The sequence below is a fragment of the Miniopterus natalensis genome, chromosome 12 (assembly GCF_054644295.1).
Source record: "Miniopterus natalensis isolate mMinNat1 chromosome 12, mMinNat1.hap1, whole genome shotgun sequence".
In the NCBI taxonomy this organism is placed as follows: Eukaryota; Metazoa; Chordata; class Mammalia; order Chiroptera; family Miniopteridae; genus Miniopterus; species Miniopterus natalensis.
In genome coordinates, this window is record NC_142092.1 from 47598702 (window position 1) to 47612354 (window position 13653).

At 38.6% G+C, this 13653-nt stretch overlaps 1 protein-coding gene across 4 annotated transcripts in view; it reads left to right on the top strand.

The window, feature by feature from the left end:
• The window catches only part of UNC13B (unc-13 homolog B), a 144701-nt gene that overhangs the window by 72558 nt on the left and 58490 nt on the right, over positions 1-13653 (top strand). The gene's annotated exons all lie outside the window — the stretch shown is intronic.

The following is a 13653-nucleotide window of genomic DNA, read 5'->3' on the forward strand; positions in this document are numbered from 1 at the left end:
ATCCCTTTTCTCCCATCAAATTATATCAGTGTGGACTCAAGGATTCCTAATTTATTACATGAATTCCTTACTATCATTTATTTTGATGGTCAAATTTTTTCTACCTTTGTATAAGCATTGTTAATATTACCCTTCAGCAAGAAGATAATGTTTTAAAAACTATTAAAAAAGTAGCTGCTTTGGAAAAAGCATTTTCAATACAGATGTTTGAAAATGCTTCCTTTTGTGTGTGTGTATTCTTTTGTTATCAGGAACAATGAGTGTTACCTATAAAAACTCATAACTGCATGTTCTAAAATCTTGGAAAGAGGCCAGTAATGTATTAAAAACCTTTCTAATGAAAAGTTCAGTGAGGTTGGAACTTATTTGTTAAAAGTATAAAAATATTTCTGACTATTTTGTAAGACATTAGAGAAGATGAAAACTGCCAAATGTCAACAAAATCTTTAAATAATTGGTATGTAGGAAATAATTGTACATTTTTCATTTGACTGATGTATCAGTATCTTTCTTTAGCTGTGACAACTATGAAAACTAAGTATTGAAATAATTGAATGTGGAACTAGGCTTTCAAATCATTCTATAACTAAATGTTAAACTAAGATTTCAAAAATAATGAAGCATATTGTATCACTTTGCTTTCACTAAAGATATTACTACTGCTAATACTTTAGTGAGAGCAAAAAATATTTTTTGTATCATTAACAAATCTTAAATGTTTCTTTTATGCTTTTACATTAAAATTTTTATATTGTATTGAATATATTAATACAATTATACATGTATATAATTTTTAAATGAATATACACATATTGAGAGATGTATGCCAAAACAAATTTTATCAATAAGGGCTGCTAAACCATAAACATTGGGAGTCTTTTGACCTAGACTGAGGTGAGATAAACATTTAGAGTGAAAGTTTATGGAGTCAATGTCATAATATTTATTAATATTTTATTTCTAAGTTTTCAGAAGTACGGGTCTTGCAATTCTTATATAAAGAAAAGTAAAATAAATAACCTTCACATAAAAGAAAAGTCCTGAATGAGAAAAATAAGAATACATATTGGATCAGAAACAGTTTGTTATAACTTTTTCTTTTTAAGAGACGATTCAGAGTCTCTCAAAAAGAATACCTAAAAAGAATTGCCAAAGCTTGGAATTATTTAGGGAAAATTATGGTTCATTTATGAGTAATTAAGAACCATTGCCACTTTATTGAATAAGGGAACAATTATAAATATATTCTTAACACAAGTAATGTAACTGGAAGCTGATTAAGTGTTGCCAAGAGAAGAAAGGCAAACCAGAGTTCAGAGAAAGATTTGATAACAGTTTAAGATAGAAGCAGAAGTGCACCATTTATACTCAAGATGAGATTTTTGCTGACAGATTGTTTGAGGTTGTGAGACAGTAAGAAGTATGACACCAAGGATTTTACCCCTGAGTAGTTGGAAGTTGCATCTAGTCACCCCTTAATGTTCTCCCCGGGATAATATTTTTGTTAGTTTCTTATTATTCTAGAATTTCTTGATGCAAGTGTAAGCAAATATGAATATATATTCTAATCTTCCCCCATTTTATTTTTTTTTTACAAAAGTGGTATATTATACACACTGAGAACATCTTGCTTTTTCACTTAGAGGTTCTTCTGTATTAGCTCTAAGGGTACTTTTCTTTTTTAAACAGCTGTATAATATTCCACTGTATAAATATACTACAAGTATATAAGTTTTCTCTGTGTTTATTTGGTTGTTTCCAGTCAATTGTTATAAGTGAGTACCTTTTACATATGTCATTTTTCATGTATGCATGTGTATCTGAGTGGGGGATATACATTTGTAATTTTGATATATATTGCCAGATTGTCTGCCATTTGTCAGTGGCTTAAAACAACAAAGGTTTATTTTACTTATGCTGCTTGTCATGCTATATGTTCTTAAGTTCTGCTTTAAGTGTGTTTTCTCTGCAATCCAGGCTGATGGTGTATCCTGCACCTAGAACATTACCAGTCTTGGTGGTAGGGGGAAAGAAAGGATAACAAATGAAAGAGAGAATAGCAAATTGCACTCTGGCTCTTACAACTTCTGCCCAAAAGATACAATATGTCACTTTTGCTCACACTTCCCTGACTAAAGCACATCATAAAGCCATATTTAATTTCAAGTTAATAGTGCTTAAAAAGATAGGGAAGGATTTGTGAACAGTTTAATGACTACCCCAAAGGGTGTCTACCTTCAACAGAGATTGTATTGATTTAATCGTAGAATAATAGTACTTTTTCTTTTAGAATTATAAATTATGTATTAAAACTATGACTTAAAAAGAGGAAACCAGAAAAAAGTATACTAACAATGTCTCCACATTGCCTTCATGATAAAATAAAACTTTTTTAAAAATCTGACTGCAGTGTGAGTTTTTATTTTTTATTTTTTTAATCCTCACCAGAGGATATTTTTTCCATTGCTTTTCAGAGAGAGTGGAAGGGAGAGAGAGAGAAACATCGATGTGAGCGAGACACATGGATTGGTTGCCTTCTGCATGCACCCCAACTGGGGCCGGGAATCAAGCCTACAACTGAGGCATGTGCCCTTGGTCACAATCAAACCTAGGACCCTTCAGTCTGCAGGCTGACACTCTACCCACTGAGCCAAGCTGGCTAGGGCTAAAATAAAACTTTTGTGATCCAGCTCAGTGTAGTCCATGGACCAACACTCCAGGAAGTTTGTTTCTAGTCTTTGTTGAAATAATTACTGGAATTGAAAATGAACATTTAGAGGCAATTTGGATTGCTGGACATCAATCACATGATCAATGGTCTCATTTCATTGAACAGGGAGGGTGTAGACCAAAAATGCCAGTCTATATGACATATTGGGAATAAAAAAACAGATCCCTCACAAAAAGTATTTGAAAAGCCCCGATATAGAACCAATATGCCTTTGCAGTCTTACCTCTTTCTACCGTTCTGTTTCATCAATACTTCTAACATATAAAATTACTTATTTTTCAAATTCTCAGAGACTTTATACTTGCTGTTTCCCAGACATGAATACATAGAATATATTTTCTTTTTCATCACCTAGATCACTTTTTTTAAAATCATCACCCGAGACTATGTTTCTTTCTTTTTTTTTTTTTCTTTTAGAGAGAGAAGAAGGGAGGGAGGGGGAGAGAGAGAAACATCAATGTGAGAGACAAACACTGATTGGTTGCCTCCTGTATATGCCCTGGGGACCAAATCCGCAATGTGCCCTGACCAGTAATCAAACCCAAAACTTTTTTTGGTGTATGGGATGATGCTCCAACCAACTGAGCCACCTGGCCAGGGCCACCTAGCTCACTTTTCATTCACATCTTTTAAAACCCACTCAGGTGTCAGTTTTTTTGCATAAAGCTTCCAGGCTCTGTGCATACATTTTCTAGATTGGCATTTGCCATGATGTAATGGAGTTACTTGTTTGCTGTTATGTCTCACTTCTCTGTGTATTTGTAAGATTCTTAAATGTTGGGGCTATGCTTTTTATTGCTGGTGTTCTAGAGCCCAGTGTAGAACCTAGCAGAATATTTAGCCAATCTTTTATGGATGCTTAACTAGCCAGAAAAGTCCATCAGCATTTCCACAGAAGTTTCCCTGTGCTTCTTTATCTTCTCTTAATTATTCCTATTTTTATTTTTCCCAAAGCAAGAACCTAAAGCCAATAACAGCAAAATATTAACTATTAAATTAGCTGTGTTTTTAAATATAATTTTCATGTACATGAATATAAAGTTACTGAATCCAGACCATATTATGTGTGGATTTATATTTTTTATCATTTAGGTTGTTTTTTTGAGCTTTAATCTGGGTTATTAAATATTTTTGAAAACATGATTTAATGATTATTAATAAATTAATAATATTCCATCAGGTAGATGTTCCATATAATTTCTCTTGTTTCTTTACTAAAATCAATAATGCTGTTATGAATATCATTATGTATAAGTCTGTTTTAATTTCTGATTATTTCTTTAACTTAGCTTTCTCAAAGTAGTCAAATAAATTACTGAGTTAAAGCCCGGCCGGGCATGGCTCAGTGGTTGAGTGTCGACCTGGGATCCAGGCGATCAGTGTTCGATTCCCGGTCAGGGCACATGCCCGGGTTGTGGGCTCTATCAATGCCTCTCTCATCATTGATGTTTCTATCTCTCTCTCTCCCTCTCCTTTCCTTTCTCTGAAATTAATAAAGATATATTTAAATAAATAAAATAAAATAAATTACTGAATTAAAGAGTATATACCTTTTAAAGGCTTTTGATAAACTTCTAGATGTGTTTTCAGAAAAAATTTCCAATTTGTACTTTGAGTATTTGAATATGCTGCACCAACATTATTATCATTTTAGAAATATTTTGCCAATTTGGCAGAATAGTGATATCTCATTGTTTTAATTTGCATTTCTTTGATTATTTGTGAATTGAATATATCCTGTAAGTTTTATAGGACACTTATACTTCTTTAGCTGATACTGCATTCCGTAGACTTTGAGAAACTACCGTAGGAACCTATCTACCCTTATGCTATTCCTATAAGAGTGTTAGCAACTTGAGGGAAGAGATCATATAGGTCATCTCTGTATCTGGGCTAGCTGAGTACCTGGCCATATGTACTTAATAAGTGTTTGATGACATTGCTAATGCTGATGAGGCAGTAATGTTGGTAGCGTGGGTAGAATGAATATGATTCTGTACCTTATTTGGCTTAGCTGCAGAAAAATCTGGGGGAGGAGGTGAGACTTTTAGCTCTAGAAACAGAGACTGTGGTGGCAGCAGGTGGGTGGGTGTTCCAGGTGGAAGGGACAGTGAAGAAGAAGGCATGGAGGTAGGTCGTGAGGAAGCCTTGCCAGAAACTCTTAGGTTGCTAAAGAAAGCTGAGGAAGGAGAGGCTTAGTAAGCAGAGATAGAACTGAGCATATAGATTAGAAGGGCAGTGCTTAAATGGAGCAATCCCAGGAGATCCAAGATTGCAGCTGGTCAGCCTGAGAGATGGATCAGCATTTTCTCAGGGATGATCATTAAGACAGAAAATGAATCATCTCTCTCCTGCAAAGTTATGTTCTAGTTATCTACTAGTTATTTTCACCACAATTTTCCAGTGTTTGAAACTTCCCTTCTGGGCCTATTCCTCTTCCTTTGTTCTGTATTTGTATTAAAATCACCATCATTCTGCTAGTCACCCACTCAAATGCATGGTGTCATTCTTCCTTCTATCTTGCCTCCCACATTGGATCATTTGCCAGATATTGCTCTTTTTTGTCTCTGTGATTTCTTTTATCTGTCTCATCTTTCTCTGTTTCCCTTTGTGTTGAGGCCCTCTTTACTGCTTAGATTATAGTATTAGCCTTCAAATGGTTTCTTTGTTTTTATTTATTTTTCTTGGAATCCATTGTATATACCATTACCAGATTTATCTTCCTGAAACAGAGCACGAGTCATGGCTACCATTTATGCTCAGGACTCAACTTAGATGTCACATCCTTTAAAGCTTTCCCCAGAGTCCCCAGGTGGAGTTAGGTACTCGTTTTTATATTTTTCTTTAGCATTTCATATATAGTCAATTTTGGTGTTTATCATATTGTCCTGGAATTGTGTGAGCATGCCCTCCAGATTACGTATTTCTTAAAAGAATATATGCTATATGATACCTCTTATATGAAGTTCAGAAACAGGCAAAATAATCTGTGGTGTCAGGCTTCAGGATAGTTATTACCTTTGGGGTGGGGGCTGGTAGTGACTAGATATGAGCATAAGGGGGCTTCTGATAATGTTCTGTTCTTGATCTGGTTTGTGTTTACATTGGTGTACTTTTGTGCACTTTTCTGTGTGTATGTTTATAATGCAATAAAAACTTTAAATAAATTCTAAATGAAAATAGCATGGAAATACAGTATAGGAACTGTGTCTAATTAACTTTATATCCCTGATGCCTGTCACCTAGCAAGCTCACATAACAGATTGTGAGTGAGTGAATGAATGAACGAATGAATGAATGAAAGTTTCTTCTAAAAAGAAAAAACACTAAATTTTCTTTCCATTAGTAGTTAAATTATAGTCTCAACCTTTTTTGCCTGATATCCATGACCACCCATGACTTGGTCCAACCTACTCTAACCTTGTTAACCCTGAGGCCACATTGTACAGTTGGAAGAAGCTGAGCCTTGAAATCAGCCAGAGACTGAGTTTGAAATATGGTTCCACCACTTACTAGCTGTGTTACCTTACTTAGGCTTAGGCAAGTTACCCAGGCTCTTAGAAACTTAGTTTTCTAATCTATAAGTAGGGTGTTGTGACAGGCACCTCTCACAGACACCAGAGATGTATTATCACACAGCCCCCTGAGTCAGAGGGAAAGGGCTGTCCCCAACCTCTATTCTTGATATTTGTTTTCTCATATAAATGAATTTATTTATTTATTTTTAATTTTTTTTTTAATTTTTGTTTAAAATATTACAAATGTCCCTTTATCTCCCCAATGACTCATTCCACCCCATCCTTCTCCCTTCCCCAGTCCCTCTCCCCACCATTGTCGGTGTCCTTGAGTTGTGCATATATGCATATAAATTCTTTGGTTACTCTCTCCCCCTCTACCCATCATATAAATGAATTTAAATGAGAGACTCTGATTGTGTTGTGATGAAGCCAATATATTTAAAAAATTAAAGCTAGTGAATTTATTTAAAAAATAATTAAAGGATACACATTTATTAAAGAAACAAGGCAAGCAAATCTATACATCTGGTTTATGAAGCACAGATGGGCTCTCAGCTAATCTGAAGAGTGAGTGGGGTCGGGAGTTTCTGCCTTATATACTCTCCTGTCTGTAAGTTTTTTTTTAATTCCCCTGGTAGATATCCTGGTACAGATTAACTCTGAAGTTCCCCCTTTTCTTTGTTATGGCTTTTCCACAATTTATGGGAAGCACCTGGCAATTTGGCACTTAAATCCCAACTGCTGGCTTTCTGTTTAAACAGTGGGATGAGATAGACTGCCCTCTTCTTTCCCCCTCCTCCCTACTGTTTTAAATATGGTTCCACCACTTACTAGCTTCAGGATGATTTTCACTAAGTAGTCTCTGATTAGTGAAGTTGAATTAGGATACCTCCACCTCCTCCTCTCTCCTTTCCCTTCTCCCTCCTCTTCTGCATTCTTTTGTGAGAAGAGGTTTTAACCCTTTGATCTCAAGATAAGACCCTGTTACAAGCTGCCTGCAAAGCTTTTTGGCTTTGTTTAATTCTCCTGCCTCAGTTTCCCTATTTCTCTTTACCTGGAATTTTCCTAGCTTTTCATTGTCCTATAATAGTATCATTTGCCTCAGTGATTGGATATAGGTTAAATAGGATAATATATGTAGAGCAGGGCCTGGCATGTTGTTAGCATTCAGTAAACGTTAATTTCCTTTTCTTTTCAACAACATACCTTCTTTTTTCTCTTTTTCATATTTTTGCTCATCCTGTGTCCTCTGCCTTGAATGCCTTTTCTTCCCTTTAGTTTCCACATATCTAAATATTATTTAGCCTTCAGGATCAATCTCAGATATCACCTCTTTCACAGAGCCTTCCCTGATTCCCATCCAAATTAGCTCCTTGAAAGCTGGAAATATTTTCCTGTCTCAAATTTTCATACATTTTATCTGCGTCTCTTATGATATATACATATTAGTCACTTATTCCAACCTTTAGGGCTTGCTGAAGGCTGCCCTCTCACTCCAGGCCCAAAGAACAGATAGGCACTCTAATTGGGCTGCAATGCTAGAGGCAGAAGCTCTGTCAGTTGGAATAAACCAGGGCATGAAAAGGCAGGTTGAGAAAACGTCTTTGAGCCTTTGATATACTTTTTTAGTACCTCCTCTTGCACTGAGAGAAATTCATATGTCCAGTCAAAGATGTGGAGCAAGGGGTCAAGTTGCAAACTGCTTCACCTGTTTTTTTGAATTGTTTTTTTGTTAAAGACATCTTTATGGTCCAGCCCAGCTTATCAAGGGGAGAGGCAATGCAGGAGTTTGAGTCTGATCTTAGAAATTGAGTGAATATTCACATGGAGTATCTTCCCTGCCTGATATGCCTTGGGGGCCTAATACATGTTAGGTAGAAAAATGGAGCTCATGGATTCAGAGATCCTATTCCTGGCCACCTATTTTCTTGTTACTTCAGCTTTCTTGCATACATATAGGGTTTCACTCCTTTGCTAGATTGCACTTGTGGTCAGGAACTGATTGCAATTTCTAGCATAGCTTCTCATATTTAGTAGACAGCAAAGTTTTGTGGAACAGTTGCTTAAAAGTACGAAGTAGTATTACAAGGCCATAAGTAATTGGTTGCAAAGGGAATGATTAACACTTATAGTAGAAAATTGTTGCCATAGGACTTTAAAATATGGAGCAACCCTTTGAATTAGCGTGGTTGGAGAAGTCTTGTCAGAGGAGTCAGCAGTTATTATCAGGAAATGTCACAGGAATAAAATAATACGAGCTTAGAAAGATGGGAATCAAGGGATAACTTGCTTCCTATGTTATGTTTACAAGTATATGTCAATAGGAGATCCATGGTTCCTTGTAAGTGGCAAGTTGTATTCTTTCTGTAAACAATGCAGCTGAGGTTTTCCACCTTCCAAAACAGGCACACCCTGAACTATTGTCATAGTGTGTAAAATAAGACTTCTTGAAGCCAAAGGGAAGAGGTAAGTTGTCGCAAATAATCTTCCTCGATTCCTTAGGCTTCTGCTTTCCTTTTCTGGTTATTGTCTTCAAGCATGCTAGGGAAATGTATTTATTTGGTTCACACCTAAGGACATTCAGATATAAACAGCCAGAGGTGACAAAGGGCATTCCAGATGACAACCAACATCCTGAAGCATTTCTTGTGACAGGTGACATAAAAGTGTTGACTGGTTTCTCACTAAAACATTCTTCCTTCTTGGTTTTTGGGATATCTTTCCCTCCAAGTTCTTTCTTATTTCTGACAGCTCCATCTTTGTTTCTTTGATAGCATTTCTCTTTTTCTGCTTGCCCCTTAGAACTTGGTGATTCCCAGGGCTCCATTTCTATCTTTTTCTCTTCTCTAGATAATCTCATGTCTTTACCCATACACCAATGAATTCCAAATTGCCATCTCTACCTCAGTCCTCTTTTATGAGCTCCAGACTCCTATATCCAGCTGCTTATGGATATTGTCACCAGAATTTTTATGGGCACCTCATATAATATGTTCAGACTGTACTCATTGTCTTTTCTTTCTCCTTTACCTCATCTCCTCTATGCCCTTTCTCAGTAAATGGCACTGCCAGTTTCCCAAGCACAAACTTTAACATTCTTCTCCCTCATGGGCCTATACTGAATGCCATAATATTTTCCCCATTAGGTTATGAACTCCCTAAGGTCAAGGATCTTATCTTTTCATCATTCCTGGCATAACACCTAGGTACTTAATAAGTACTTATTTGTTATTATTTTTAATCCTCATCTGAGGGTATTTTTCCCATTGATTTTTAGAGAGAGTGAAGGAAGGTGGGTGGGAGAGAGAGAGAGAAACATCAGTGTGAGAGAGACACATCAGTTGGCTGCCTCCCACACATGCCCTGACCAGGGTGGTCGGGGATCGAACCTGCAAACCGTGTACATGCTCTTGCCTGGAAATCAAACCGGCGACACTTCCATGTGCATGCCAGTGCTCTAACCACTGAGCCACACTAGCCAGGGCTCATTTATAATTTATTAAAATGATTTTTTGGTAGAATTGTATTAGTAATTCTCAAAGGTACTATATTAGTTTGCTAGGGCTGCCATAACAAAGTAATACAGACTGGGTGGCTTAAACAGCAGAAATTTATCATTTCATAGTTCTGGAGACTAGAAGTCCAAAATCAAGGTGTGTCCGCAGGGTTGGTTCCTTCTGAGGTTTGGGAGGGAAGGATCTGTTTAGTCCTCTCTCGTTGATTTGTAGATCGTCATCTTCCTTTTGTGTCTTTTCATATTGTCTTCCCCTATGTCCAAGTTTCCCTTTTTTATATGCTGGCTAGGGACATATTTTGAAAAGCTTTAGAAACAGGACCCTACACCAAGAGGATTCTCCAGATTTGGGTTTAGAACTGAAGGGGATATTCAATCAATATTAAGCCAGTTAGAACATAGTCTCCTTTTGGTACAAGAGGTCAACTTTACTCATGAAATTTCAAATTTTGGATTCCCATTAGAGAATCCTCAGCATATGGCCCCTTGGCTTCCTTGGGGTACAGAGACTGACGCAGGGCCAATGCATTTTGTAGGTTGGTCTGGGACATGTATAAACAGATACTAGTTCAGAATCAGCCTTAGTCCTAAATCCAGGTGCTGTGACTTTTGACCAGGTTTATGTGAGAGGGGAGGAAACAAGCAGAATGCTTTGATTATGAGTTTTTAATCATTTGATCTTGGGATGGAAATGCGGCCATAGCCTTTGGAGGTACAGACTGGAAACCTAACTGTTCAGCTGGGCAGTCCTGAGGAGCTTATCAGCTTTTTTTTGTTTTTAAAAATATCTTTATTGATTTCAGAGAGAGGAAGGGAGAGGGAAAGAGAGAGAGAGAAACATCAATGATGAGAGAGTCATCATTGATTGGCTGCCTCCTGCACGCCCCCGACTGGGATCAGGCCTGCAACCCGGACATGTGCCCTGACTGGGAATTGAACCATAATCTCCTGGATCCTAGGTCAACACTCAACCGCTGAGCCATGCCCGGCTGGGCTGTCAGCTCTTTATGTTCAAGTTTTTGCTAATAAGGATGGTGCTTGACCTGAGTGTAGGACTAAAATTTGTCAGCAGTTTGTGACTCCTTAGGCCTGCCTTGCAGTTTGTCAGGTCTGATTTAGGCTATGTAGCAGCTATGTCTTAGCACATCAGTAAAGTCAGCCATCTCTGCCAGGCTCATCACTCCCCTAGGGTAGCATGTTCCTGAGGGAGGAAGGAGAATTGTCTTCCATTGCCCATTCTCTGCTGCATATAATTTTTGAGTGGTTTATGGAGAGCATAATTCTACATTGGGGAAAACGGTGTTTCTCAGCCACCAAAACAAACCATTTTCCTCATGAAACAGGTCCCAGTTGTGTGACCACATGTCAGCTTCTTCATGTTGCTCCTGGCTTCACTTAGTGATAGAGAAGGAAGAGTCACAGGCTTATTCCTGCATAAGTGGACTTGGGCTCCACCTATCCTTTCCACCCTGCATTTGTGATTGTAAACATTGGGAGATAAGGTAGGCACCTGCTGGTCCTGACGCAGCCACTCTCTAGCAGTGACACCTGAAAAGGCAGGCCTGGTATGGAGCAGGCACATTCTTTGCTTCTGGACCAGTTGTATCTAGCCCCAGGGAGACTTATAATAGTTTGTATGAGAGGGGAAAATTGTGGTTGGTGAGCCCCTCCTCCAGTAGCCCTGTGACACCACTCAAATGCTTTAGCTGAGGATGAATTCTGTGTACCAGGTGGTCTTCTGACTAACCCACCCATTCGGTTCCCCTTAGAGCTCCTGCAGTTCTGAACCTTCCCACAACTCTGCGTGAGTGTCGGTGTCTCATATTGAATTTCCATCTTGACTCATCTGTCTCTAGGCAAAGATCCTTGCAAAGATTTAAATTGGGAACCAGACCTTGAGAATATCTGTTCAGAGCATTTCACAGCTTCTGGATAAATGCTTTTCCTTCTTAACTCAATCTGTTTTTCCAGTTCTGCCCAACTAGTTCTTAAACAGCCCTGCTCTGAGGAAGCTTCCCAAGTGAGGTGGGTGCTTGTGCTATTTCTTACCTCTGAAAAGCACCCCATCCGTTTAGCCTGCCCAGGATTCCCAAGAGCCAGATCCACTGTGACAAGGGGGCTGCAATGTTGCTCATTCAGCTCAGGAAACAGAAATTGTGTCTTTCCCAAAAGGCTAGTCCACTGAAGGAGGTCTGATTGTTCTTTGGTCATATGCTGTCTGGTACTCTGTGGGCCCTGGTGAATTATGGCAGAAGGAGCCCTGCTTGTTTACCAGAGCTTACACTCACTATTTCCCACTTATTCTCCTTGCTTTTGCTGAAACATGGGAAGGTGAAAAGATACAAAGGTAATTTGTGTCAAAGCCATGACTTTAACTAGAGATAGTAGATTTATTGTGCCCCATGTCCTAAATACATCTTCTGTCCAAGCCTTTGTCTGGAAACCCCAAACTGCTTAGAAGATGTTTGGATAGGCAGATGGACAAGACAGGGTCACATTAGCCTTTGGTATAGCACCTAGAGGCCTCAGCCAGGTCCTGGAGCCACTAATGGATGAGGCAGGAAGAAGTAGTTTTTTTGGGCAGTGTTCTAGCTCTGAGGATCTTCCTCAGTCTTGAGATTTGAATTTCTCCTCAGTCTAGGAAGCCCAGATGCAAATTTAGTAATGACAGCCTCTGCTCTGGGCTCTTTATGAGTGGCTGCAGGATTGGGGAGGGAATTCTGACTTAATCAGTCTTCCCTATATTTCTTATTTTAAACCCTTTACCTCTTTCTCCTGGCAGAAATATGGGAAGCTTTACAATAAATTGGCTGTGACTTCCACGGAAATTTGACAGTTTTCAAGGTTTCTTTTTTCCTTTCTGTATTCAGATGTGGCTATAAGTTGCACTGTCAATCCTTATTTCTTCTGTCATCCAGCCAGCTCCTGACTGGGTTAGGAGGTATTTGCTCTGCTGTCAGTGTTGGCTGCATAATGAGGTGGATGGTTAAGAAATGGGTTGTTTAGTATGTCTTGGAACATAAATTTTCTTACTTGGTTGAGGGGGAAGCAATGTTACTGAAAGAAGGCAGTAGAGAGGCAAATGTTGGCTCTGGAATCAGTGCTTTCTCCTCAGGATCTTGGGTAAGCCAAGGAAATCATTCTTAATTTAAAAGCTCATTTTATCTACCATATAGGGCTGCTTGTTCTACAGTGACAGATTCTAGGGTTGCCCCCATACTAACTACCTGATTCCTGGATAACAGGGCTGTGTTCTATTGTGGATTGTCACGAGGAATGCTGCAGGGCAGCAGAAGTAGCAAGATTGGAGAGCCTGGTTTGGGCATGCTGGCTGAATCAAACTGGCCCACCTGCTGTTGGCATCAGAAAGAGGGGATTCTTTTCTCATTACAACAGGCTCAGAGGAAGTGGAATAGGAGTGGCTTCACTGGTTTGTTATTGGCTGATTGGAGCCCTATATTGTGAATTCTGGGGTTCTCTGGGCTCAAACTGTGTTTCTCCTGTTGTGTGTTTGCAGATTAGAAAGGGGTGTCATGTATTTCATGTATGTGGCATTTTATGCTCCAGGGCTTCAAGAGTCTTTGGCTTATGTTTGGCATTATGTTGCAGTGAACAACTTGAGTGCTCTTTAAAGATAAGGACATTCCATTTCCTGATGAGTGCTAACCAGAATTGTTAATTATTAGGAATTAGGGCCATGTGAGAGCCACCTGACTAGCAAGTCTCTAGGGATGCCACTGGCAAGGACTGGGAAATTTGGGATTACGATAGCAGGGCCTTGATCCTTAGACAGCTTTTGGTCAGTGTGATATCACTTTAGGCTACTTGATTCCTAATTCTAAATTCCAAAACAATCTGTAATCGTGACTTCGGCAGTAAAGGGTCCATCT